This window comes from Aquarana catesbeiana, linkage group LG02 (assembly GCF_042186555.1).
Source record: "Aquarana catesbeiana isolate 2022-GZ linkage group LG02, ASM4218655v1, whole genome shotgun sequence".
NCBI classification, from domain to species: domain Eukaryota; kingdom Metazoa; phylum Chordata; class Amphibia; order Anura; family Ranidae; genus Aquarana; species Aquarana catesbeiana.
In genome coordinates this window covers 173,441,183-173,468,127 of record NC_133325.1, presented here as the reverse complement: position 1 = coordinate 173,468,127, position 26,945 = coordinate 173,441,183, and the positions used below count along the sequence as shown (strand labels likewise).

The following is a 26,945-nucleotide window of genomic DNA, read 5'->3' as shown; positions in this document are numbered from 1 at the left end:
TTACTTAATAAACCAGCCGAGGGACATATCCCCAACGTTATACAGTAATGGGACTTGGGAAGGACCTTAATAAGTAAACACAGGGACCGTGCCCTTCTCTTTGCTAATCATGCCTCTATCTCCAGTAGGTACCAAGATGCTGGCTATACATATTTGACACGCTGGTATAGGACACCCGCCCTCTTACACAAGATCTTTCCTGCAGTTTTGCCTCTTGGCAATGCCAATGAGATACTGGCTCTCTTTGGCACATTTTTTGGTCATGTCCCAAGATGCGTCCTTTCTGGGAGGGGGTCCAGCGTCTGATCCAAAAAATTACAGGTTTCTTGTTAGAGGACCACCCTGAGCTTTTCCTCCTCCAAGTCCAGATAAAAGATCACTCCTGGTTCACTTGCTTAATGTGGCTAAGGTCTGCTTTCCACAAAAGTGGAGAAGTACTGACCCCCTTACTATTGGCCAGTGGCTTGCAATGTTAAACAAAATCCATGATATTGAGCACTTGACGGAGGCTACTAAACCTAAAAAGGAGCAATTTCATAAAACATGTTTTTATTGGCATGATTTACAGTGCTCACGGGATTGCGTTGCATACATGTCTGAAGTAATTCCACAGGCATCTTCTCAGTACCAGGCTTATGGCTCCAGTACTTTACTCTACCCTGCAACCCCCCCCCCTCTAATTTTATTTATTTTTCTTTTTTCCTCCCACTATTTCCCAATCCTTGCCTTCCACTTAGCCGCCCCTGACTTCTTTTTTTTATTTTATATCTTTTAGTCTAGGGTCCTTTGGGACCACTCATCTACATTATCTCTTTATTCAAAATATTTTCTTTCAAGCATGGCAGAGTCTATTAATTAAGGATTTGGCAGGGACAAAAGTTAATTTGTATATCTTTTTATTATGACTCAAGTAGTGACATAACATTTCTGTGCGTACATCGTTACCGTAACTCTTCCATGTACCTTTGTAGGATCTCCATAGTGTGATATGTGTCGGTTTTGATTGCCATTGTTTGGTGTACTGTTCTACATGCCTTGCTGAGAGATCAAATAAAAATGTATAAATGAAAAAAAAAAATCCAAGGCTGATTATATACAGCCAGGCCCATAGTCACCAGGACTATGCATGCTTAGCCCAAACAGTACTGAGTGCATTACATAATCATCAGTACATTTTAAATTATTTTCTAGGAATTATTTCCTTTTTTTTTAATTAAAGCGTTCCTTGCTGCCTGTGTTCTGTTGGGAAGATTTCACTTCTTGTCTCAAGAGTACAGCAAGAAGCGAAATTAGGTCCTCTTGAATATTTACCATAACAAGTCACCCATAGGAATTCCCTTCACCTCCCTGCTCTGGTGATAACTGCAAAATATTAATTTCATATTCCTTTCTGTGTATTTCTTTTACAAACACTTTATTGCTTCAAGATAGTAATCAAAGGTGCAAAGATAAATATATTAACGTACAAATTGAAATATCCTAGGCAGGTAATGCTTGTAGTGCAAGCCTCTAGTACTTGTCAGCGCCACCCAGCTACGCTGTGTTGAAGTTTTAAACTTGCGGAAAGATCATCAATGTCTGGCACACTTTTGGGTGTTTTGGATGCTTTCTTTGTTCTGCGCTGTTCTGCTATGCTTTGTGGCTCTTATCTGCCCATAAATGAGCAAAGCCTACCAGATAAAGCTTGTCCCTAACACTGTGCCTATCTGTCGGGGGGGGGGGGGGGCGGCCCTTGCCCTTGCCCTTGCCTTTTAAATGGGAGCCCAGTTGGTGCTGCTTTATATGCAGCGGGGCATCTGTTACATTACATTTGGTTGAAAGGGTATAGTATTATTTTGAATCTGACACCTTTTTTGCTCATTAGGCTTTGGCCCAGATGCCCTTACTGAGCTTGTGCAACCTCCTCCTGGGCTGAGCAAACTAGGCATAAGCACAGCCTCTTTTGGGCTCCGTGCTGCCTTCAGTAACAGTCACAAGTGACATTAACACTTTCTACTTTGCAGTGTAATTGTGATCACCCACACCTATACTATGGGTACATCAAAGGCGCAAGGGGGTTATCCATGGGGATTCTGTTAGCCCACATTTGGTAAACGGTTTAGGGGAAGTCTGCATTGTTTTCCCTGATTGTCCTGACATTGGATGTCTGAACTGCTTCCCTCCTCAGGGGCCTCCTTAACCCTTTCTGGGGTCGCCCACTCATCTTGTCTATCAAGAGGGGAATTTTCTGCTTCCATGTTTGAATTTATGGGTCAGCTTTTGAAATTGTTGAAGTCCTTGGCTTGCAGGTGCTGCAAACTGCCCCCCTCAACCTCTCCCAGGGCAATCTGTTTGACTCATCAATGCTGACCCCTCGACTCCAAAGTCATCCAACCAGGATTCAGTCAGACAATGGCTTGCATCAACCATCAGCAGATCTGAATCTTGTGCAGAAAGTCATGTTTCAGCAATTGTCTCCAGGTCTAGGGATACTCTGGCCTTCACGGTGTAATGCCTTGGTGACTCTGTAGGGTTCAGTGCAACATGATTGATTTATGCCTTTCCTCCTATAAAATGTATTTCTGGATTGCTTTGCAGGTTAAGTTCGGAGTTGGAAGCCTTAACCTGTAAAGAACTACACAAGTATGAGGTTGTCTATAGGACCAGGGCCTTTTTCTTCCCAAGGTGGTTTTTTTCCTTTCATCTCAACGAGGATATTGCTCTACAAATTCTCAGTCTTGCTCCTAAACAACCTAAGGAAATTTCCCTCCATTGTTTGGATGTGGTACGTGCTGTTCAGATCTATCCCTCAGTTAGTTTTAGCTCTCTTTTGACAGTCCAATGCTCTGTTGGTCATTTCTAAAGGTTCCGAATATTCGCCAGCTCATCATTCATGCTTATAACCTCAGAGGCAAGGTTCCCCCCTTTTCCCTGTCAGATTAGACTCTACTAGATCAGTTAGTGCTTCATAGGTTTTTCATCAATAGGCTTCATAGATTTGCCAGGCTGCCACCTTGTCTTGTGTTTACACGATTGTTATGATTTACCGGGTGGCGGATGTCCGGGCCCTGGCGGCTGATGTTATCTTCGGTTGTAAGGTTCTTCAAGCAGTGGGTTACCTTGAGCCACCAATCTTAATAGATTTTTTTTTTTCCTTGTTGGCCCCTTAACCTTGCATTTGCTGTTGCACACCCCTCTATTAGACTGCTTTAGGAGGTCCCAGTGATTCAGAATATTATCCTGTTGCCTGCCATGTACAACTAAGCAAACAGGATTTTTGTCTTTGCTGTAAAATACTTTTCTTGGAGTACATTCCAGACCCTTCCCCTTGTTCTTCTGATCAAGTAAGTTAGGAAATATTTGTAATTTAGGATTTAAAAAGAAAAAGATGTATTTTTGTCTAAAATCCTGTTTTTGGAGTAAATTATGGGACAATATTGTGAAACACTGGGTTTTACTGCCCCCTTCAAGAGAATTAAACACTGGAAAACCAAAAGGGGAAGGGGGTGTTGGGTGTCTGTGGGGGTTTTCCACTGTGCTGTACTTACAGCTTTGTTTTGACCGTGTCCTATTCTTATGAAGGGGGCAGTATAACCCAGTGTTTAACAATAATGTCCCATATTTTACTCCAAAAACAGGATTTTACAAGACAAAGATCCAATTTTAACCTTTAAATGACAAATATTTTCCAACTGACTTATGTGATAGAGGATCGAGATTTCCTTCTGTTATTGTTTTAGTTATAATTTTTAACCCTGCTTACACTATCTTGCATGATGCTCTAATAGTTATTCTTTTGGGTATATAACCAGTAATGCAGTTTATCCTTTAATTAGGGTTCTTGTCTGGGTCACATATTTTTTTTTTTGTGCCAATAAAGCTCAGTGTTTTACAACCAAAGCAGTATTGTTTGTGTCAGGCTGGTTGTTTAAATGTAAAAATGCTGTCCAATCTATTTGAGTTTATCTCAAGACAATTCTTTCTTTCAATTGTCATGTTTTATCTGTGGTTTTTGTGGTTTTGGACAGCACCTCCACTTCATTAGAGCAGGTTGTTATTCCTCTTGTTTGGCACGGAGTCTGGATGTTTGAGAGCAATGAGAGTTGGCATCTAGAAACTATTAGGGAGGGATTAATGACGAGGGGAAAAGCAGTAAGAGAGTAAGCCAGGCATAAATCACTTTGATGGCATCCTGCTGTACTGTTAAGGCTTCATATCAGCATAAAGAATCATCAGTTGAATCCGTATTGCAGTTTTATGGTTAATGGATCTATTAGTTAAACTTTTTTTTGGGCATTTTGTTTTAGCAGTATAATACAATAAAAGATGTACAGCTGAGGATGAACAAGTTTTCACATGTTCTACCGAGTAATCTCATTATTCCTGGCAACAAGTGGATAACTAATGGACAGCACCAGTGGCTAAGTGGTTAGCACTTCTGCCTGGCAGCACAAGGGTTGTGGGTTCAAATCCCAAACCTGCATGGAGTATGCATTATCTCCCTGTGCCTGTTTCATCTGGGTACTCCGGTTTCCTCCTACACTCCAAAAAAATGCTGCTAGGCTTCTATCTAAATTGGCCCTAGTATACAGTTGGGGCCATATATATTTGGACACAGCACAATTTTCATACTTTTGGCTCTGTATGCCACCAGAAAGGAATTAAAACGAAACCATTCAAATGAATTTGAATTGTAGGCTTTCATCTTTAATTCAAGGAGTTAAACATAAATATGAAGTACACATTTTAGGGACTGCAACCATTTATTATACACAGTTCACCCATTTTCAGGGACTCAAATGTAATTGGACACATGAATATAATCATAAAAAAATGTGAATTTTTTTTATATTTTGTTGAGAATCCTTTACTGACAAATGACTGCCTGAGGTCTGGAACCCATGAACGTTACCAAAAACTGGGTTTCCTCCTTTCTGATGCTTTGCCGGGTTTTAACTGCAGCTGTCTTCAGTTGTTCTGTGTTTGTGGGTCTTTCTGCCTTCAGCAAGCGAAATGCATACTCAATTGGGTTGAGATCAGGTGATTGACTCGGCCATTGCAGAATATTCAACTTCTTTTCCTTCAAAAGCTCATGGGTTGCTTTTGCAGTGTGTTTTAGATCATTGTCCATCTGTACTGTGAAGCGCCGTCCTATCAACTTTGCTGCATTTGGAGGAATCTGGGCTGACAGTATATTTCTAAACACTGCTTCTGTCTTCTGTCACATCATCAATAAACACCAATGATCCAGTGCCACTGGAAGCCATGCATGCCCATGCCATCACACTGCCTCCACCATGTTTTACAGATGACGCTGTGTGGTTTGGATCATGAGCTGTTCCAAGCCTTCTCCACACTTTTTTCTTCCCGTTATTTGGGTACAGATTAATCTTATTTTCATCAATCCAAAGAATGCTTTTCCAGAACTGGTCTGGCTTTTTTAGATGATTTGGCAAAGTCTAATCTGGCTTTTCTATTCTTCAGGCTTATGAATGGTTTGCACCTTGTGGTGAACCCTCTGTATTTGCTCTTGTGAAGTCTTCTCTTGATTGTAGACTTTGACAATGATACGCCCACCTCCTGGAGAGTGTCCTTCACTTGTCTTGATGTTGTAAATGGGTTTTTCTTTACCATACAGAGGATCCTGCAATCATCCACCACTACTGTCTTCCGTGGACATCCAGGCCTTTTTATGTTGCTGAGCTCACTAGTGCGTTCTTCTTTCCTCAGATTGTACCAAACTGTTGATTTGGCCAATGTTGGTGAATGTTAGCCTAATGTTGCTGCTATCTCTCTGATGCATTTGTTTCATTTTTGAAGCCTTAAAATGGCCTGTGTCACTTGCATTGACAGCTCCTTTAAACGCATGATGTAGATTCACAGCAATAGATTCCAAATGCAAATTCCACACGGAGGCAGGCTGTTTTTGACCAATACCACATGTGATATGGCCAGCAAAACTTTGGTGATAAAATTTGCATGTTTCTTTAATCCCTGTTCCGTTTGTGAATTGGATTTCAGAGCTTACCACATGTTTCTTTTGATGATATTTACTGGCACATATTTTATTTTGTGATATATACCGCATAATCATATATATATATATTTGTTTTGTGAATTGGACTTTATTTACTGCATATGGTAATTTATGCAAATTAGTAACGTGACCATGTTATTGCATGCGGTAAATGTTGGTGAATTGACTCCAAAGTCACATTGTGATACTATACAAATAACTTAATTGCAGTCATGAAAAAAATCTGAGTATGAAGTGAAGAAATTAGAGTAGTATGCCCAACCTGCTGATGGTCAGATGATCAGGGAGGACAATTTCAGTAAAATTGGTAAGGTTTTCTAAGGATGGAATGTACGAAAAATTGTGCCATGCATAGCACGGTGTAATGAAATTCGCCGCTGTAATGAAATTCGACGCCTTCTTTTTTAATTTTCTTTTTTTTCTTTTTTTTCTACTGTAAGCATTACAGTATATGTTCACTTTTTAACCTTCTCACTCTGTCATGATCTGTGTTCATAGTTCACATAAGGATCTGTAGCTTCTCTGTAGATTTTTATGTCAGATGATAGTCTACAATCTTTGTTGGATACCTGTTCTTGCGAAGTGATAATCCTATCTACAGATTGAATTGTTTTTAGTTTGCGTTCTGACCATAGAATTTATTATAAGAGATGCAGGTGTAGCTGGTGTATGTAATAAGCGTGTATAGGTGCCTCCAGGTGCCTAAGTTCTAAATGTATGGTGTAATATCAATTTGAAACCTAACACATAGAATATCATTCATCACCCCTCTGTGTTGACTAAGAAAAGAACCATAAAAATCTCTGATAAGCTGGTCCAAATACTATGCCATACCTTTATGTACCTGGGCTAACTGTACATTGAGAACTCCTGATTTACAGGACAGATACTTTAGTACTTTTACTTTCTATTAAGATATTAGATGAGCTGTTCTTGAGCGATCACATGACTGCTGATCATTCAGTCCTCGGGTCCGCTCTTAGCATAGAGTGGTGACTGTTAGTCACTGGCTTTCTGCTCTGCCCCTCCAGTGCTCACTGGAGTGCTGAGCTGTGGAGGAGGTGGGAGCTGCTGGTTCAGGCTCACAGTGCGGAAAAGCTGAGCCAGCTGCTGGTCAGGCATCTAGGTGGATCTTATAGGGCCAGTCCGGTGTCCTGGATGGGTAAAGGCTGGCCCTCACTCTCCCAGTGTCGGTGCTGCTGTACAGAAGATTACAAGTCGATATCAAGTCATATTCAATTATTTTCACTGTATGAATGAAACATAAATTTAATGATGTTTATTAAATATATAACTGTATTCAAATTTAATGCAACTGTTATTCTTACTATAGATTGTATCGGAGGCAGTTTAAACCATTTCTGTGATCTGCTTCATAAAAGGTTTTCCTTTTAAAACATTTTTTTTTCTTTTTTTTTTAATAATTCCAGTGTAGGCAATCATTTCACAATTGACAGTTTTCATCCCCAGCTATGCCTCAACCTGCTGGTAAGCTTCATTAGTCCTCAGAAGAGCTGTGCTGGTTTTTGTGAACTCATTGCCTAATGATAATCAAGTAATACTGCCTCTTTACTGATAGGAGACAGCAGACTCTGAGTTTTCTGGGGATGGTTAAGCTTAACATGTGCCTGGGGCGCAGCTTATTTGGTTTAAGCCCGGACATGCTTCCATGAGCATTTGGAACTTCGCCCAAGCCTCCCTGCCTCCACTTAGGTCACCGAGGATACAGGGTATAAAAATCACCTTTTTTAGTAGCTAGTTCCATAACACCCTGTTTAACTTTTTTGAGAGCTGTGCAAGATGATAGGCAGAGGACCCTTGAAACTCTTAGTAAGAAGCACAGAGTTTATTGAAGGTACAACTGATATAGGTAGAAATTCTTTCCTGTTGTGCTATTGCTAATACAATATAAAAAGCTAGAATGGAGAAATCTCTTCTAGAACCTTTGGCTATAAAAATAGCAGTTTCCCACTTTAATGTGATATAGTTAGGTGTTCATTTTGCTGTGTTTTATAAGTATGACGTTTACCAAGCATCACCTGTAATCTCTGATGAGATTACTTGGCAGGCGATTTGTATTTAAGAAAGTCTTTCCTTGGGCCACGAGCATCATTTTTGATTGTGATAAGCTTATGAAATTGTGTGTGTAAATTACGTAAGTTATTTTCTGTAAACCTATATCTAGTTTAAATTTATCAACCATTTAACAACATCAAAACATTACAGTTTTATTGTAAAATCTACTAGTATGGATTTTACAATTGAAAAGCAATTGATTTAGCAACTAAACTGTTTTTCTATCAGCAATACCTAACTAGATTTATATATATATATATATATATATATATATATATATATATATATATATATATATATATATATATATATATATATATATATTGTAATAGTCCCTGTCACTGGGAAAAGGGATGGGATCTCTAACCCTGTGTCCATGTCTTATGGAGAGCCAGCAGGTTGTGTGCCCAGGTGCACACAGCCCATATAACGAGGGGCTAGTGAGAGCAGAGGGTGGAGGAAGGTGGAGTGTGTGTAGCTTGTTGCTACTGCTGTGTGAAGACAGACCTGTGTCTGGAGAGTGGTCTGCCCTGTGGGAGTCTGCAGCCTATGTAAAGGGGATTCTTTGCCCAGGGACTGGGAAAGGCTGGCCAGCCTTGAGAGTCGGGGAGACTGAGGAAGCCAGTGAGTCCAGGGGGCTGTAAAGAATTGGCAAATCTGTTGAGAGCAAGCAGAGGAACTGCTGACAAGAGAGCCAGGTGGCTTGGTATGTTTTCCTTATTTTTGGAGTGCTTAATGAAGTTAAACCCCTGCGTGGGAATCCTGAATAGACCTTTTTGCTTTTGTTTTTTGGTTTAATAAACGTGGGCTACCAGGCCCTTAACTATAATGCCTGTCTGAGGTGGACTCACTGCACTAAAAACGCATTTATCGCTTGAGCTAAATACCCCAAACATTACAAGTGGTGTTCGAATGCGGGCAGACAGACGGTGAAGTCCGGGTCTCTGCGCCAGTAGTGAGTCATTTCAGGAATTGCTGCTAGCGGTGTGTGGCAGCCAGGCAAACTGCATTGCGCAGAAGTTAAATTGATGAACTGTGTTTGTGTGCATGAGACAGCACAATCTGTGTGTGCACTGTGCAGGTGAGGAAAGCTTGCATGAAGTGAAAAGCAACTTGCTTTAAAGTAACAGTGCTTCATTTTTTGCTGGAAAGCGCAAAAGTGTGGTGGAGTGACTGCAGAGATGAAGCAAGAGTTTGAGCCTGCCGGAGAATATTGCAGACTGTTTTTTGCTACACTTAAAGGGGAAGTGCATGCTGTTGCCCCTGGCAACGCTGGTGCAAGCAGGCCAGCTATTAAGGTGCAAAGTCCCAAGCTTACAAGAGGATGCAATTTGGGAAGCCCTGTCAAGGCTCTGAAGCAAGAGCGCTGTTTTCGGTGCAGAGAGTGGGGGCATGTTATCTCCAAGTGCCCTTTGTCTCAGTCTCCAATACAAGGCGACACGGCCAGACAGAGGTCTGCAACAATGTTTAGAAAGCCTGATTTAAGTCCCAGGAGTGTCCAAAAGGCTTATCAGAAGTTTGACAAGTATGTGGTTGCCCGTAGCAATGGCAGTGATGTCAAGTCTGTGGACTACGCGAGAAACGTATTGCCGACAGAGGATCGTGGCATGTTTAAAGCAACAATGCTTCAAGGAGCGCAAAGTCGCTGCTTTTGGGAGAGTCAGCAAAGTACAGCTGGAAGAGTGCCATCTCCCTTAGCAACAAGGGATCGGGTGTTAACCGGAAGGAGGAGATACAGTGGAGATGTGGAGCGGCATCCCATTAAAGATATGTGTAAAAATGTACCATGCCTGGAATGTGGTCAACTGGGGCATGAAATTTTTTCTTGTCCCAGGTTATGGAACATGCCTGGAGATGTGGTTACTGGGCAGAAGTCTTTGTCTGCAAGCCCAGATTTTTGTGCAAACCTATTTTCAGTCACCTCTGGCAACAGTGAGGAAGTACCTGTTGTGCCTGCAGGGGGTGCTAAGGAGTCAGAAGTGGCTGCTGCAGTTTCATCCCATGGCCACCAGGGAGAGTTAGTCAGTAAAAGTGCGATAAAGGATAGACCACGTACTCAAATGAAGCCAGAGTTACCTGCTACAGATTATGGTAAGACTGTTGCAGTTTGCGGGACTGATCCCAGTGAAGTGGGAGTATATCCGGCTGGGAGATCAGCAGAAGTGGTAAAAATGGACTTGCTGCAGTTTGCTACCCCGAGTAGTGGGGAGACACAGGTTGAAGCTCAACCTGCAGCAAGGTTAAGAACTCAAAAAGACTGGACTCTGTATGTACCTGGTGTAATCCACCAGAGTGCTGGAAGTGGTAACCTAGGGGTGACCAATACAGTTTGTGTGCCAGGTTCCCTAGTGACAGGTGCTACAGAGATGCCCAGGGAAACCTCCCAGGAGCCCGCAGTGGTGAGGCACATGGTTTCCCAGGACAACTGTGGAGCCGCCCTAGTGGGCAAAAGAATGCCTTTGGAGAGGAAGGGTGGTGTGCTGAGCGTTACACGGGGTGCTGTGTGTTCTGACCAAAAACAGCCTGTTAAAGCTTATAACACTGCTATGTCTATGGCTGATGATACATGTACTTATTGTGATGTATTCAAAAGTAATGATGATGTTGAAAAGTGTATTACTGACAATGTTGATGGTTTGGTGTCTCCCATGGTAACCACCGGTAGTGCAGCAGAGTTGTCCCAGGAAATCTCAGGAGGACTCCCAGTGTTGGAGCCGGCGGGGCTCCAGGACAGCTCTGATACTGCTCAGGTGGAAAACAATGGGAAAATAGCTCAAATGAGGGAGTATGTATTATCACAATCTGATGTGGTTGACAGTTACTGGTGCAGATTGTCTGCTGCTAAACCACTCTGTCCACCTGTGTCTCCATGGGCAGAGGGAGCAGTACTACAGAGTGCTGATGACTGGAGCACAGACAGGATAGACTGGGATAGTCTCGCCATTAAGGTGATAGCGTGGTGGAAAGAAATTTCTGAAGGTAATAGTAAGCTGGACACTATTGCTGCTGTGACAAATGGAGAGGCTGCAAAGCCAGTAGACACAGGTGCGTTGGCTGTTGCAGAACTTAACCCCCTCCAGGCGGAAGGATCGGAAAAGGGCGCATATATAGCAGAAGTTTTGTCCACAGCAAAAGAGATGAGTCATGTTGAGTGCCAGGATGATGGGATAATGGATAGGGACTTGGAAGGGCTCAGTGTTGCTGAAAATGAGACAATGAGTGTGACACATGCATTTAGCGGTGCTCATTGGGAGCCGCAAGTTTTGTCAGTGGCCTCTGAGGTGGAGGTCTCTTTGAGTGTCTCAGCCTCTCAAGCCTTAGCAAATGAGCCCCTCCACGTCGTTAGTAAGGGAAAAGTCCCTAGAGTTCTGTGTTTAGATGTGGCATGTCTAGAAATAACTGAGATGTTGTTGGAATTGGTGAAAATCTTTCCGCTGTATACCTGCATGTATCCACCGCAGATGGGCGACCTGGTACTGCGTAGTACCAATCAGTGGAGACACGTGGTACAGGCGATGTTAAGCAATGTTGATAAAAATTGGTTACTGCAATGTTGGTTACTTTTGCATAAAGTGGTCTCGCAGTTCTCTGCGAGAGTGCTTCCAGCGACAGTTATGTGCGGAAGGCGTTCAGGGGAACTGCTAAAGGAATCAGAAATGATAGACATAGTAGAAGTCTCTCCGTATGCTGGTGTGATGAGGTGCATTCCTGCTGGTGCGATCCGAGGTGCAGCTGAGCAGTGGTTGGTACATGACACGTGTGCTGTCTCACCCGCTAGACCTCGTGAAAGGGAAGGGCCCGGAAAAGACGCAGCAGTAGTGGGAATTCAATCCATCACTCGCAGGGAGGTGCAGTTTGAGGTACCCGGAGACACTTTGACAGGAAATGGCAGTGTTGGTAACTGTAATGAAAAAGTGTATGAGAAGCACTGTAGAGCACTGTCGGACAGCTCAGAGGTATTGGTTGAGGTACCAATGGACACAGAAATGGTTAAAGAGATTGGTGTGGAAAAATGTGGCGCAAAATGTGCGTTGGTAGGACAGTCGCTATTGGAGTGTTGGACAACAGGGAGCGATGTGAAACTGCGGAAATGTCCCATAGGGAGTAACTGCTTGCCTGTAGATGGTCCCTCCCTAGACCCTGTCCTAGCAAACCAGGTGACAAGAGGTCTTGATGATGATGATGATAATATTGAATTAAATAACCCCTTGTGGAACATTGCTATCGAGGTTAAACAGAAGTATGTGGTGTTGATCTCAGATGATTTGGTTGCCAAGGGTAACCACACAGGGGTTAGTGAACCTGATAAACAGATGTTGTTGGTTAGTGTTGCGTCAGGTAGTGAGAGGGGTCAGTCCCTGACAGATTTCATGGAAATGGGTCCCCAACAGTCCCAGGAGAGTAGGTCTGTGGGAGGGGAAAGGAGGATCCCGTGGCCAGAAGGTGGAAGGGATAGAGAGATTAGTGGGAGCCCATGGTTCAAGGTGAAGTGCTGGTGGAAACATACCCGGAAAAAGAAATGGGCCTACGCAGCGAATGGCTGGCACAGAGGTGTCCCATTCTTAGTGACTGGTTTATGTGTTCCTCCCGGTGCGAAACAAGGGGGGAGTATAGGGAAATGTAGGACCCTGTTAAGATCCAGGGTGGGACGTACCTGGAAGCGCACCCGAAAAAAAGGTTGGGCCTACGTGGCTGACAGCCAGCACAGAGGTGTCCCAACCATGACGGGTGCTGGTGTTCCTCCCTCCGGATCGAAACAAAGGGGGGGGATATGTAATAGTCCCTGTCACTGGGAAAAGGGATGGGATCTCTAACCCTGTGTCCATGTCTTATGGAGAGCCAGCAGGTTGTGTGCCCAGGTGCACACAGCCCATATAACGAGGGGCTAGTGAGAGCAGAGGGTGGAGGAAGGTGGAGTGTGTGTAGCTTGTTGCTACTGCTGTGTGAAGACAGACCTGTGTCTGGAGAGTGGTCTGCCCTGTGGGAGTCTGCAGCCTATGTAAAGGGGATTCTTTGCCCAGGGACTGGGAAAGGCTGGCCAGCCTTGAGAGTCGGGGAGACTGAGGAAGCCAGTGAGTCCAGGGGGCTGTAAAGAATTGGCAAATCTGTTGAGAGCAAGCAGAGGAACTGCTGACAAGAGAGCCAGGTGGCTTGGTATGTTTTCCTTATTTTTGGAGTGCTTAATGAAGTTAAACCCCTGCGTGGGAATCCTGAATAGACCTTTTTGCTTTTGTTTTTTGGTTTAATAAACGTGGGCTACCAGGCCCTTAACTATAATGCCTGTCTGAGGTGGACTCACTGCACTAAAAACGCATTTATCGCTTGAGCTAAATACCCCAAACATTACAATATATATATAATGAATGCATTTTGTGTTTTTGCTTACTTTACTCTAGGGAGAGACGTATTCATTTTATGGCAACAGCGGTCTTTAAATAAATAATATCTGTAGAGGATTAATATCTATGTGCCCTAAGAACTAGGGAACCCTTGCAGTTTTGTACATGATCACAATTTTACGCTCTCCTTGAGACAACTGGCTAGTCCTCCTTTTCTTGCTATGGGTCACTGGAAACAGGTCTTCCTACTGAAGATCATGCCTTTCTTTTTTTTTTATGGTGGAGTGAGCATGGAGGAAGCCAAATCAAAGAGTTGGAAATTATTCCTGGCCATGCACACACTCATCAAGATTCATCAGGGCTCTCCTGTTAAATTGATTTGACACCGTACAAGTGCAAGAAGCACTCAGCTGCCTGTTTTCCCACAATGGGCATCTTGTGTTCTCTGAGAACATCCTCTTTTTCTACTCTTTAATGATGTCCCATAGAGATGGAGTTGTGCTCCACTTTCACCAGCACGGTGCTGTTATTCTTAGGTAGGCACTTGTTTCATCTTCTATTTTAAGGTATAATATTCTATAATCCCACACTATTTAGATCCTAAAAGTGTTATTTGCATTTTCTGTGTGTTTGCAAAGTGGCAAGATCTGAACGCATCTCATTTCACCTGCCATCTGTACCTGTAAAAGATGGAGAGCACCGTAAGAACAGTACATTCAACATAGCGGTGCAATATGCATAGACGCTTTATCAGTTATCAAGATTTTTTTTTTTCTTTTATTAAATTGTGTGTCTGGGCATAATAAGAACAAATATGTTCATCTGTGCATATTTACCCTTTCAATCCTCTGCAAGTACAAAAAAAGAAAAAAAAAAACGTTTATTTGCTAGAAATACAGTGAGCTCACTTCCTGTACTGAACTGACAAAACTGCTTCTGCTGTATTGAAATCCCAACCAGTGTTGTCACTCTGTATAGTTATTTTCTACTTGACTTAAAGTGGATGTAAACCCTCACATATACCCAGTGAAGTGAACAGTCTCAGAAGATGCTCAGGGTTGAAACAAATCTCCCTACATACGTTTTACATGTATATCTGCTGTCTTCAGCTTTAAATATCCTTTAGAAAGTGCACATCTTGTTACAGATTTTCTCTTTGTGTTCAGCACTGGGAGTGGATTATTGGCATACAGTTCATGGGAGGAAAGGCTCACACCCCCCACTCCACTTTGGCAAAGGAAGGATGTAATGTGGAGAGCTCTGCTGTGTGAAGACAAGTTGTCTGCTAATCTATTTATAGCATACTCTCATGACACAAATTTCAGGCTGCTTTTATCTCCTGTGTTGGAGAACTTGTCAGAAGTTTTCAGGCTGATAACAGAGCTAGGGAGCAGAAGAAAGCCACAGGACTTAGAGCTTTGGAGAGAGATGAGAAAACACTACAGATATATGTGCCCAGGTCAAATTTAATGACTCGGGTTTACATCCACGTTAAGCACAGCTTCCAATCTTCTCATCTTCATAATATAAGGGTAAGGTGTTCTCTTAGGCTCCTTTTATACAGGCTGTTCGATCAGGTCCACCTTGTCAGTATTTCAGGCAGACCTGATTGTACCCTCCAGTCTCTTCTGTGGAGCGACGGATGTCAGGGGACACATGCCCGTTGACACCCTTCGCCATCCGATCCTGTCCACCAAAAACAGATGGATGGTGGTCCTATTCCCCCTACAACCAGTGGATCGGATGGAAACGTACAGGCGGTCCATTTCTATCTGATTCCCCCACAGAAGAGAGCGGGACTATGTCCGTGTCTGCTCTGCATAGCGGAGCGGGCACAGACCTGTCATTCGCTTGCTTAGCAGGTATCAGTGGAGAGATCGCTTGCTGAGCAAGCATATTCCGCTTAGCAGAGGCACCCATGTGAAACAGGCCTTAAGAAGGTGGGGACTGAGCATGGCTAACAACACTGTTTGGGATTTCAGTGCAGCAAAAGCAAAGGCGTCGCCTTTAATGGGAAGTTCACTGGATTTATAGCAGAATCTACACCTATTTTTCTGTACTTGCAGTGTTTTTAGAGTGACAATGCATGGAGAAATGTGTGTGTGCAATATATATAGTAAGATTGGGGTGATTAAAGAGGAAGTAAACCGTGATAGGTTTTACTTCCTCTTTTTTCCCCTGCAAAGTAATAGCATAATGGGCTAGTATGCATTGCATACTAGCCCATTATGTGGCACTTACCTGGAACTTACCTGCAAATGAAGCCCGCGCCATCCCCACTGGTGGCCGCATCCATCTTTGCCCCTCTTCCTTCCGGGGCCACTGACCCCCGGCTCTGTGACTGGCCAGAGTCATGTGGGAGCCGTCAGTCACGGTACTTGCTAGTGAAGTAGTGCATGCGCCAATGACATCATCGGCGCACTACAAGGTAAATGTCTCCTAAACAGTGCACGTTTAGGAGATATTTACAGTACCTATAGGTAAGCCTTATTATAGGCTTACCTATAGGTACAAGTTTCACAGAGGGGTTTACAACCACTTTAAGCTCAAGCAGTAGGTCCATTTTGCAATGAGTTGCGCCAGTCCAAAACTGTATTTTAGGGCATGGCAGCCCACTTTTATTCAATAAACGGAAAGTTCACATGTATATGAGTTGCCCATGCAGGGTTTCTTCCACACAATGTGCACAAACCAAAATCCAGAGTCACCTGGCTCACTTGTTGGCAGCACATTAGCTCCTCTTACCAGTCCCTTTGACCAGCTCTCCTGTAACACTTGGTTCTCTAACCTTTAGTTGCAGTACCCTGCTACATTGCCCACCTCTGGCCTATGGAATGGCATTCTCCTGACACCCCTGATAGGAGCTGACCTGTCTCCTGGAACTGAGACCTGCTGTCTCCTGGCTGGGCTCTCTGACCCTTCAATAAGACCTCTGTCTTGTGGCTTCTGGCTGGGGGACCCTGAGACCTTCTGTCTCCCAAACTGGAAGCTCTCAGTTATCCTCAGCCCTGAGTATATAATGATCCCCCACCCCTCTGTACTCGTACAGATTGCAGGCAGCTGGTAAACTCCGGACACAGAATTGAAACGTCCAAACCAGAACTACAGAATCTGAAGAAATGATAGTCCAGAACCTTGGGCTAACCCTTAGTGCAAATCCTGTGTCACAATTTCCTTTATTCTCCCAGTGACAGAGCCTCCCTTTGTCACAATATATGCCACAAATAACTTTAGTTGAAATACAGGACTCTCTGAAAACATGTGGTGTGGCTTCAAGATGCACAATAAGGAGGCACTTGAAAAAAGATGGGTTGCATGGTTGAATCACCAGAAGAAAGCCATTACTACGCAAATGCCATACACCAAATAGCTCAGGGACAAGCCTCAAACCTTCTGGCACAAAGTCATTTGGAGTGATGAGACCAACATTGAGCTTTTTGGCCACAACCATAAACGCTTCATTTGGAAAGGAGTCAACAAGGCCTATGATGAAAGGTACACCATTCCTACTGTGAAACACAGAGCTCGATCGCTGATGTTTTGGGGATGTGTGCTACAAAGGCACAGGAAATTTGGTCAAAATTGATGGTAAGATGAATGCAGTATGTTATCAAAAAATACTGGAGGAACATTTGCATTCATCAGCCAGGAAGCTGTACATGGGACATACTTGGACATTCCAACATGACAATGATCCAAAACACAAGGCCAAGCCGACCTGTCATTGGCTACAGCAGAATAAAGTGAAGGTTCTGGAGTAGCCATCTCAGTCTGCTGACCTCAATATCATTGAGCCACTCTGGGGAGATCTCCAAACGTGCAGTTGATGCAAGACAGCCCAAGAATTTACAGGAACTGGAGGCTTTTTGCCAAGAGGAATGGGCAGCTTTACCATTTGAGAAGATAAACAGCCTCATCCACAAATACCTCAAAAGACTTCAAGCTGTCATTGATGTTTAAAGGGTGCTTTGGGAGGCATCCAAGATTTGGGCTACTCATCATTCTTTGAGATCTGGCCAGAAGGAGAATGATGTCACCCTCGTGTTGGTGCCACAAAAAGAAGCTTGGAAAAGGTAAGCATAATATATACAGTGGGTATAGAAAATAATCACCCCCCTTTTTGTTGCTTTACGGCCTGAAATGAAGACAGACACTGTTTTTGTTTTAATCCAGCTGTGTTTACGAAGTGCAACGTATAACATCCAAGTGAAAGATCTAACACCAACATGTCAAAAAATAAATAAAAACTGAAAAACAGAATCACTGAGCTGGAAAATTAATTATCCCCCCCCCCCCTCCTAAAAATGACTTGTAAACTCAATCAGGTATAGCTAATCAATTTCTCAATGGCATACAAAGCCATTTGACTTTCAGCTGTGGTAATTTTGAAATGAAAGTGGCTTTCCTGGAGCATTTCAGTCCCTGGTGGTGCAACTTAAGCAAAAAATCAACTATTGGGTGGCAAGGCACTGTCAAAAAAATCTCTTTGGATAAAGTTGTCAACAGGCACAAGTAAGGAGATGGATACAAAAACATTTCAAAGGCTTTAACAATGCCTAGAAGCATAGTGAAGTCTATTATTAAGAAGTGGAAGGTATTTGGTACAACACAGACCCTCCCTGGATCAGGAAGTCGTTCCAAACTGGATGAGAGAGCCAGGAGGAAACTGGTCAGAGAGGCTACCAAAAGGCCTACAGAAACTCTTTTAACAGTTGCAGGAATTTATAACAGAGTGGTCATTGTGTGCAAGTGAACACAATATCACAAATTCTCCACAAATGTGGCTTGTATGGCAGGGTTGCAAGAAAAAAGCCGCATGCAGTCACGACTGAGCTTTGTCAAAACACCCCTTGAAGATTCTGAATCCAAACGCATTATTCCCCACGCACACGTCTTTCTTAATCTTTCAGATTTTTATTTGGTTTTTATTTTAATTTTATTTTTATTACTGTTTTTTATTTTTTTTTTCATTTTTTCTTCCTTTATCTTTAGTTTTTTTCACTTTTATCGAGTTTTTCATTTTTCCTCACATTTATTTTTTATTTTCCTTTTGTTTTCTTTCCAGCTTGTCCCCTCTTTCTCTTTCATTTCTTTATCCTTTCTCTCCTCTCCTTTCTAGTTTCTTCTTTATGCCTCCTTCCTTTGTTCTCCCTGCAACTTCGCTTGGCACACTTCACAGCCCACATGCACTTCTCCCTTCCTACACCAGATGGCTCTGTCCTCCCTTAGCAGCGGTCCTGACATTGGCTAGGCTGGCGGCTGCCACTGTGTTTAGCATTGCTATGGCAACGGTGTGCGACCCACCCGAGTATATTGTTTTTACTGCGCATTAGCAGGCTTATGATTGGAGGCTGAACCACACCCCTCCATGTTGCTAAGTGACTGACATACACAATGCCCTGAGACTGAACGGCCTGCAGCTCGGTACACAGGACATGCTCGTTTTTGTTTTAATTAATTATTTTTGCTTTCTATTGTGACCAACATCTTCTTTTACTAGTTGATTACCGGATTGAGTATTTGATTGCTCTTTCTTCAACGATTAGAAAAATAAGAGGCTCCCATCATACCACACAGAGCAAGGTGGTCTCATCCCTATTAATGAGAACAAAAAAGTGGTAACCCCCTCAGTTGGGACTTTGAATAGACCACCCACTCAAAGAAGTCCATAAAATAGAAACTTTAATGATGAAAAAACATATAAAATCCACAAATGACAAAGATGCACAACATAAATTACATGGAGTGTCATTAAAAGGCTATATACATAGTAGTATGAAGTATGAATGCCCAGATGCCCGACGCGTTTCCGATATGAGATGTTCAAATACCTTCATCAGGGGTTCAAACAATTTTTAGCACTCATCCAGGCACCACGCGCTATACGGCGAACAGCTTAAGACACAGGACCTGTCTGTAGTGGGACATTTGGACATTCATTCCTGGGCTATTCAGCCTATACCACTGGTTTCAGCAAACTGGTTGTCCCACTCTTCCAGACGTTAAGCATATGGACATATGCCATACAATAGATGTCACAGATATTATGCACCTTAAGATTGTGCCCCACACATACAATATTCTCCACCTGTGCATTCTATAATACCATTTTGGACTCTTCGGTCCTGAGTGCCAGCTCACATGGAATCATTACACTGGAATATATTTTAATGCTAAAAATTGTTTGAACCCCGCCCCTGATGAAGGTATTTGAACATCTCATACCGGAAACGCGTCGGGCATCTGGGCATTCATTCTTCATACTACTATGTATATAGCATTTTAATGACACTCCATGTAATTTATGTTGTGCATCTTTGTCATTTGTGGATTTTATGTTTTTTTCATCATTAAAGTTTCTGTTTTATAGACTTCTTTGAGTGGGTGGTCTATTCAAAGTCCCAACTGAGGGGGTTACCACTTTTAAAAACTGAGTTTAAATGGTGGACTTATGAAGTCATTATGATGCCAGGGGGGCAGGGCTTGGCCAAAAATGGCTTGCTCTGATTGGTGGATTGTCTGCTAAATACATGTTGCTTTTCACTGCACTTTACCACTTGCCTGACGAAGGGGCCCTGCGTGGCTCTGAAACATTGCTGTATGTTTATTATGTGAAAACAAAATTAAAGCGTTGGACCCTTTTGAGGAATCCTTGGTGTGCTGATGACATTCCTTCACCTTGAAGATTCTCTTGTCAGATGAGACTGAAATTGAATTATTTGACCTCAACGCCAAACGATATGTCTGACGGAAATTCAATACAGCTCACCATCCAAATACAGTGGTACCTTAGATTACTAGCATAATTTGTTCCAGAAGAATGCTTGTAATCCAAAGCACTTGTATAGGAGTGCCCCCATAGGAGTCAATGGCCCCCATATTCCAGTGACCCCATAGGAGTCAATGGAAACTCAGATAATTTGTTCCACAATGACTGCTATTTTATGCAGTACCGCATGTGGCCAGAGGTGGGTGGTGCCAGAGACACTTGGAGACCGCTCAGGATGCACTCAGAGACACTCGGGAACTGAGTGTTTCCGAGTGCATTTGAGCGACTCAGAGTGTCACCGGTGCCCCCCGCACCTCTGGCCAAATGCAGTCCTGCACACCCCCTTGGCTTGAATCTTGTGAGACAACGCTCGCAAACCGAGTCAGGATTTTAAAAAATAATAGCTCGTACTGCGAAATGCTCGCAATCTGAGATATTACTGTAACACCATTCCTACAGTAAAGCATGGAGGTGGTAATATCCTGTTAATTGGGGGTGTTTCTTTGCAGCAGGGACTGGAGCACTTGTCAGGATAGACGGAAAAATGGATGGGGCAAAATAACATAAAATTCTTGAGGAAAATCTGCTGCCCTCTGACAGAAAGTTGCCAATGGGGAGAAGGTTTACCTTCCAACTTGACAATGACCCAAAGCACACAGCAAAAATTTCCACACAGTCGTTGAAGGAGAAAAAGGTGAATGTCCTTGTGTGGTCTAGTCAGAGCCCAGACTTAAACCCCATTGAAAATCGGTGGAATGACTTGAAGACTGCAGTCCACAAACTATCACCATCACTTTTAACTGGGCTTGAGAAGTTCTGCAAAGAAGAGTGGGAAATATTGCAAAGTCTAGAAGTCAGTAAAGCCATATCCCAACAGACTAAAGGCTGTAATTAAAGCAAAAGATGGTTCAACAAAATACTGATAAAAGGGGGATGATCCTTTTTTCCAACTCAGTGATTCTATTTTTTAAAAAAATGTTTCTGACATGTTGGTGTTATAGCTTTCACTTGGATGTAAATACAGCTGGTTAAAACAAAAACTGTGTCTGTCTTCATCTCAGGCTGCAAAGCAGGGGCGGACTGAGAACTCATGGGGCCCCTGAGCAGTAGGAGATTATGGAGCCCCCAGTCAATCAGAGATTATGGGGCCACACAGTACACACACACACACTATACACACACACACTATACACACACACACTATACACACACACACTATACACACACACACTATACACACACACACTATACACACACACACTATACACACACACACTATACACATACATGTATACACAGACGTTTCTATTGGCTGAGAAGGTACTTTAGAGGTGGGGCAGCTATAATCTCTGTATTTTTAAACCAAAAGAATGTCGGTAAGGGACATTTCAGAGACAGATGTAAAAAAAAAAACACAGATTTTTACATACTGTCCCTGGTTTTACTGAGGCTGGCAACCCTGATGGGGCCTCCTAGTGGCCCGGGGCCCCCGGGCAGTGCCCGAGTGGCTGAATGGTCAGTCCGCCCCTGCTGCAAAGCAACAAAATGTGATTATTTTAAGGGGGGGGGGATTATATTCTATACCCGTTGTAACTTTCTCTGACCACAGGATATTTTGCATTTTCATCCAGGAATCTTGGAAGGGATGGGGGAGGCAAAGCGGACCCTGTCACTGAGGTGCAATGTCCACTTTAAGTTCAGAGAGGAAGTAAACATTTTATATAATGGATAGATTCGTTTAAGGCTGCTTGTGGGAAATGGTTCATGTGCATAGAGACTGGTTATTTGATGATGTGGTTATTTTATAGTGCTAAGAAACGTCAGGTCCCTATAAACAACCAAATACAGTAACATTTGTGGTATTCCAGAGGAAGTAAAGTATAAAATCTGTATACTGATAATAAATTTCCTGCTGTGTGGCCAAGAGTTTAGCTTGTCATTTGAGCATTTTTATGTTGACATCTAAGCCTTCTAGTCTGCAAAAGTTGTTAGTTTCTGGTCAAATTGTTGTTTTCAAAACTTCCTTAACTAAGATAACGTGTGACGCCAACACCAGCATATAATCTTGCTCACGTCAGTATTTTACATCTTCACATACAAAACACTCATACCATGACAATAATGTTGAACTTTACAAAGGCTTATGTGTACTGCGGTACAATATAGTTGAGGGATTTTATGTTTCTCCCAAAATCTCTTGCAAGGCCCATACCACTTCCACTGTCCATTGTAGAAGGGGCTATATTGGAATGATTTTGTGTGTGGCAGTAACTTAGCCGCGGAACAGTCACACTTTATGGGATCATTGCACATAATAATTAATCTGTCCAATTAACTTCGCTGCATGCGGAATGCTAGGGCATATAAACCCGAGGGAGATTTATGTTCTGTGTACACCGAGAGCTAGACATGATGAAACTACTTCCTCCTTTGCTGCTTGTGACTGCTTCATTTATGACTGGTTGCCTGCCAGGGACAAGATAAATAAACTATGAGGACTGGACATAAAATGGCAAATGATTTTTGTGCAAGCTAGCGTTTTTGGTGACACTTGGCATTAGCTGCATATATTTATTGGAAGAAGTATTAGATTTGCAAAAGCCTTTTTTTAATTCCACTAGATAAGAAATGCAGAGTCTTAAAGTGGAACTTCTCTCTCAATCAACATTGACTATTTTTAATTCTCATGCTGCTAACATTAGTAAATGGGAAAGTATATCACATTTACTCGTATTAAACTTTTTCTTTAGTTACTTTCTAGTTTCCAGGCCTAGGCAAATGATGTAATGAATCCCAGGAGTTTTCAGGAGGGCAGGAGGGATTTTCTCAGTTAGGCAGCAGAAAGTAAACACTACGTGAATCATCTGCCCTTACTCAAGATGGCCCCAGTCAGGAATGCTAGGGGTGTTTTTCAAAGTGATTTCTCAGTAAAATATAGCATTGAGACATGGATGGATGGGAAAGTTTGCTTGTTGAATTAAAAATGCATTAAATAGCATTTTAGGTTTGTGATTCTCAGATAGAGTGTAGTCCCGCTTTAAATAAGTGGATATTAATGTTCTGAGCAAACCATTAAGTATCAGGGGAGTGTCCTATCGCAAAATGTGAGCACACGCTTTTTCCTACATCACTGCCTGACCACTCTGCTATTCAGCTCCATCATGCCCAATAGCATCAGCAACAGTTTAAGGCCTCTATTGCATGGACTAAGAGATGCAGCAAAATGACAAACACGTGATATTTTGACTATAGAGTTAAACCGCGTACAAGATGTATTTCGTATTCGTTATATAACAATAAAAAATGCTGCCCAAACACCACTCCTGGTTTTCAGTTTTCTTTTTTTCAAGAAATTGAGCACAACAAAACCCTTCAAAAACACACGCTGAACCCTTCAAAAACACACGCTGAACCCTGAAGCCTTCAAAAGCCCGCGCTGAGGCCTTCAAAAACACATGCCTATAGTGATTTTGACAGATTCAGCATGCAATTTTGAAATGTTGCAGTTGAATTCAATGGAAACAGCAGGTTGTGGGAAAGCCTAGAGAATGGGATATGCCCTAAAATTCTTGACGCAGCGCAACCTGCCATTGTTTTAATGACCTCGTATGTTGGCTAAAAAGCTTGTTTTTGATTGTTCTCTAAAACCAAGGGAAAAAGGCCTAATGCAGAACCCTAACAATAAATAACAAGACAAAAATGAATAGTCAGTTCAAAGATTAAATAACATAACCCGTTTTTGCTGCAATATTCACCATCAATCCCGTAGGTTTCCCCCGCAGTACTTCTTTTCTGCTGCTAGATTACCTTAGTCTGATGGCCAGTATTATTCAACCCACTTCCATTGAGCCCAGTTCATCTTGGACCCACCCCAGCCTATGACTGGACAGTGAAAGGAGAAGCATCACCGTGATGAGCTCATCTCTCTAACTCTGCTCTTCCCTTCTATCAGCATAATTCCTAGCAGCACATGAACTGATTGGCTCCTTGTACCGCTCCTTCCTCTCACACGCAAGCTCTGCTTTACAAGGACTGCACAAGACTGATACCAGATCAAATTCAAGAATTTACACTGATTAGTTATGAAAAATACATTTAATTAAATGTTTGATTACAGAGATAAATGAATTTGGGGTTGATTTACTAAAGTCAAATCCACTTTGCACTACAAGTGCACTTGGAAGTGCAGTCGCTAAATCTGAGGGGGGCATGCAAGGCAAAAAAAAAGGCATTTGTGTATGATTGGATGATAGAATTTAGCAGAGCTTCCCCTCATTTCAGATCTTCCCCTCAAATCTACAGCGACTGCACTTCCAAGTGCACTTGCAGTGCACTTGTAGTGCATTTGTAGTGCAAAGTGGATTTGCCTTTAGTAAATCAACCCCTTTGTGTCTTTTATATCTGAGTTCAGTTTTAAAAACTGTTCTTGGCAGATTCAATCTCCACTTACTTACTGATAGCTCCCTCCCACAGCTTCGATCTTTGCACAGGTTATGTATAGCACAGTAATGATGTCACTGCTGCTTTTACAAGGCAATGGGGTTAACTTACTAAAGGCAAATCCACTTTGCACTACAAGTGCACTTGGAAGTGCGGTCATTGTAGATCTGAGGGGGACATGCAAGGAAAATAAAAAAAAGCGTTTTTGCTTGTATATGATTGGATGATAAAATCAGCAGAGCTTCCCCTCATTTCAGATCTTCCCCTCAGATCTACAGCGACTGCACTTACAAGTGCACTTGTAGTCCAAAGTGTATTTGCCTTTAGTAAATAACCCCCAATATCTCAGTTTGAAAAGGCATTTAGTGTACACAAATTGGATTTATACTCTTTGTGGCTATTGAGGAATATATTAGAATGGAAGTTTGTTTGTGCCTGGAGTTCAGTTTTAACCTTCTTGCTCGTTTGATTAACTAATTACCATTGCTGGTGCAATCCCATAGAGCTGGGTGCACAGTATACTTTTTTTTTTTTGTTCAACTCAGCAGGAGGAAAGAAAAAAAACACAGCAGATGCCATACTAACACAACCCATACGAGCTCTGTCATTTAAAAGCTATTGTTTCTAATTTTTAGGGACTCGTTAATGACTGGAATAGAACCACTGGATTGGCGTAGAGCCAATGTGATGTCTATGTTTAAAAAGGGAACAAAGTCTTTACCAAGTAACTATAGACCTGTTAGTTTAACTTCTATTGTTGGGAAGATAATGGAAAGTTTAATAAAAAACCACATAGATGAGTTTTCGCTAGAAAAAAAAAAAAAAAACATTTTAAGCAACAGACAGCATGGATTCATGAAAGACAGAAGTTGTCAAACAAATCAGATTTCTTTTTATGAAGAGGGAAGTAAAACCTTGGACAGAGGGTGGCTGTGGTCATAGTATATTTAGATTTTGCAAAAGCATTCGATACAGTTCCCCACACACGACTGTGTAAGGTAAAGTCTACAGGCTTGGAGATATCAGTTTGTAAATGGATAGAAAACTGGCTAAAAGACAGAATTCAGAGAGTAGTGGTTAATGATTTTTACTCTGAATGGTCTATGTTTATCAGTGGTGTACCCCAAGGTTCATTGCTGGGACCCTTACTTTTTAATATATTATTTATATTGTTAAATTATATAGGATCTGGGATTAAAAGTACCATTTCATGCAGTTAAATGACATCCTTACTGGATGTCTCCAACTTACAAGCCTACCTCAATGCAATGTTTAACCACCTCAAAACAGGGCACTTACACCCCCTTCCTGCCCAGGCCATTTAACTTTCTTTTGGTAGTATTTAATCTCTCCTGGGTTTTTTATTTTTTTTCCTAAAAAAAAAAAGGCCAAAAATTTTTTGAAAAAAAAAAAAGTTTTTCTTAGATTCTGTCAGTAAATTTTGTAAATAAGTATATATTTTTTTCAATGCCAAGCTGTGGATTCCAAAGTGAGCAAAGTCCTTTCTTGTAATAAGAGCGGGTTGGACTCTAGAGAGAGAGATATTATTTTGCCCCTGTACAAATCATTAGTAAGACCTCATCTGGAATATGCAGTTCAGTTTTGGGTGCCAGTTTACAAAATAATATTGGGGAATTGGGGAAAGTGCAGAGAGGGGCAACCAAACTGATAAGAGGCATGGAGGAACTCAGCTATAAGGAAAGATTAGAGGAACTGAATTTATTCTCTCTTGAGAAGAGGAGATTAAGGGAGGATATGATCAACATGTACAAATACATAAGGTGTCCATATAGTGAACTTGGTGTACAGTTATTCACTTTAAGGTTATCACAGAGAACAAGGGGACAAGAGATTTAACTTTCAGTTACAGAAAGGCTTCTTCACAGTAAGAGCTGTGAAAATGTGGAATATTCTCCCTTTAAAAGCTGGTCCTTATCAGCTCAGTAGATGGTTTTATAAAAGGCCTGGATTTTTTTCCTAAATGAACAAAATATAACTGGATACTAATATTTATAGATAACGTTGATTCGGGGAATATCTGATGTCCAAATTGGATCATGCTTTATTAGGTTTCTTTTTTTTTTCCTTCCTCTGGATCAACTGTAGATATGAGATTGTGTATATGGAGGTTTTTTGGTGTGTGTGTGTGTGTGTGTGTGTGTGTGTTTTTTTTTTTCTTTTTTTTTTTTTTTTTATGTAGGTTAAACTAGATAGACTTGTGTCTTTTTTCAAACAACTGTAACTATAATGTTTGTGCAGCGATCTCCTATACTGTGCCTTTGTGTTCTGACAGGGGGACTGCCTG

At 42.1% G+C, this 26,945-nt stretch overlaps 1 protein-coding gene across 1 annotated transcript in view; it reads left to right on the top strand.

Moving 5' to 3' along the window:
* LRP1 (LDL receptor related protein 1) overlaps positions 1-26,945 on the top strand; it is a 523,305-nt gene that overhangs the window by 144,337 nt on the left and 352,023 nt on the right. The window lies entirely within an intron of this gene.